Here is a 2,731-nt window from a genome sequence, read left to right as displayed (position 1 = left end):
CCCCGCCGCCCGGAGCCCGCCGACCCCGCCGTCCTCTCCTCCTCCGGCGACCGGCGTCGCCGCCCCGCTCCTCCTCCCTCCGGCCCTGCCTCGCCGTCGCCCTCCGGCGCCTCTTCCTCCCGCCGGTGGCCCAGCCCCGATCGAGATCTGGATCGATCTCTCTGTGGTGAGGCGTTGACTTTTTCCCCCGAGATCCCGTTATTTTTTTCTAAGTCCCAGAAACTTTTCAGTATATGCTCCTGTTCCCGATGCGATAACTTTGTGCATGTAGCTCCGATTCGTGCGTCTAATATGTCAAATTGTTCGTCTCATGATGCTCTTCATTTTGTTCAATTGCATCATTTTCACTAGAGGTCATCTTGATGCCCAAATCTTCGTTGGAAGAGGGCTAGTTGCTGTTATTCTCTGGTTCTTATCAGAACTTGGAGATTTGTCATTTTTGTATCATTTATTCTGTGCATCTTTTGAGCATGAGCTCTACATGTGTTTTGAAGTATGCGATGCCATCTTTCCAGTGGTATAGTCCATGTATTTTTGTGATCTATTTGGTGACTAGCACAAGCATGCAAAGTAGGCCCCGTAATATTTCTGATTTCAGGGACTTAGTGATTTCTCTAAGTCCTCGTCTGCTGTAATTTTGTTGACATGAAAACTTGATGCTACAGAGAGATCCATGCATACTTTGGAGATGTTCAGTAAGGATGTTTTGTAGCTATAGTTTTAATTGATCGATTCCTGCAATTTTTTGCAATTTTAGAGTACTATAGCATGACTCAATCTTGCTCTACTTTTGCTATAAAATATTTCCGGCAGATTCTTAACATGACATGCATTTTTGCCAAGCTTATTGTAGTTGATCCATACATGCTATGCAATTGTTCTTGCCATGGATAGCTTCATAAACATTCCATCTTGCTGTAGGTATGCTTGGTTTGTCATGCATTGCGGTGTAGTGAGTGCTTCAAGCTCACAAAGAGGCCTACATATTAATATTTCTGCCATGCTCTGTTTTCTGCTAAGTCTGAAACCTGATAACGAAACTTGCTATGTTTACATGCTTGCCATCATATCTTCTGGTCCTTGTTGGCTTATGGTCAGTAAGGGACTTTTGTCATGTGCGTTTAGTAGAACACTACTATGCCTTTTTTTGCAATGTTAAGTTCCTGTAGCATGTTGATTTCGTGCTCTGAACATTGCTACCTGATGCCGATTTCTGCCATGTCCAGTTTTTCACTAAGTCTGTGAACCTATAATCTTTTGCACTTTTGCCATGCTTGTTTGAGCTTGTTATGTTGTGAACTAGCCGTAGCTCAGTGTTCATCTTTTGTCAAGCATCTCCTGTAGATTACTGCCATGTGCTTTGTTGCTATGTTGGCGTGTTGTAGCATTGTTACTTGTTGCATTTGAAGTGCTATCTTGCTGTTTATCGCAGATTAGTGTCATTCTTGTTTTGCTTGCCATTTGCAAACCGTGCATCCGATTCCGGTGATCTTTATATCGATTTCGACCGAAATCATCTCATCTTTCCAGTGGCATGCTTGGTTTGCCAAGTTACTGCCATGTTCATCATTTTCCTTCCGGAGCACGCATATGCATCGCATATCATATCTTGCATATCATACATGTTTTGCATCATGTTGCTTGCGCATTTCTCGTGTTGATTGTGGTACCGTTTGCTTGTGTTCTTGTCTTGGGTAGATCCGGGAGACGAGTTCGTGAACGAGGAACCTGTCGAGTACGCTTACGAGGATCAAGCTTTCGACAACTCTGAGAACCTTGCAGGCAAGATGACCACCCCTCGAAATCACTTCTATCTTTGTTATACTAGTCGTTCACTCTATTGCCATGCTCGCTACATATCACTTGCTATATCATGTCTCCTATTTCAGCCTTGTCAGCCCCTAACCATCCTTTCCTAGCAAACCGTTGTTTGGCTATGTACCGCTTTTGCTCAGCCCCTCTTATAGCGTTGCTAGCTGCAGGTGAAGTTGAAGTTGTTCCAATCGGAACATGGACATGTTGGGATATCACAATATCTCTTATTTAATTAATGCATCTATATATTTTGGTTAAGGGTGGAAGGCTCGGCCTTATGCCTGGTGTTTTGTTCCACTCTTGCCGCCCTAGTTACTGTTATACCGGGATGATGTTCCTTGAGTTTGCGTTCCTTACGCGGTCGGGTGATTTATGGGACCCCCTTGATAGTTCGCCTTGAATAAAACTCCTCCAGCAAGGCCCAACCTTGGTTTTACCATTTGCGACCTATACCTTTTTCCCCGGGTTTTCTAGAGCCCGAGGGTCATCTTTATTTTAAACCCCCGGGCCAGTGCTCCTCTGAGTATTGGTCCAAACTGTCAGTCGCCGGTGGCCACCAGGGGCAACTTTGGTCTGGCCTATCGGAAGCTTGGACAATCCGGTGTGCCCTGAGAACGAGATATGTGCAGCTCCTATCGGGATTTGTCGGCACATTCGGGAGGCTTTGCTGGTCTTGTTTTACCATTGTCGAGATGTCTTGTAAACCGGGATTCCGAGACTGATCGGGTCTTTCCGGAAGAAGGTTTATCCTTCGTTGACCGTGAGAGCTTATGATGGGCTAAGTTGGGACACCCCTGCAGGGTATTATCTTTCGAAAGCCGTGCCCGCGGTTATGAGGCAGATGGGAATTTGTTAATGTCCGGTTGTAGATAACTTGTCACTTGACCCAATTAAAATACACCAAGTGCGTGTGTAG

This window comes from Triticum aestivum, chromosome 1D, assembly GCF_018294505.1.
Source record: "Triticum aestivum cultivar Chinese Spring chromosome 1D, IWGSC CS RefSeq v2.1, whole genome shotgun sequence".
NCBI lineage: Eukaryota > Viridiplantae > Streptophyta > Magnoliopsida > Poales > Poaceae > Triticum > Triticum aestivum.
The sequence above is the reverse complement of the archived record's forward strand: the minus strand, read 5'-3'. Positions refer to the sequence as shown.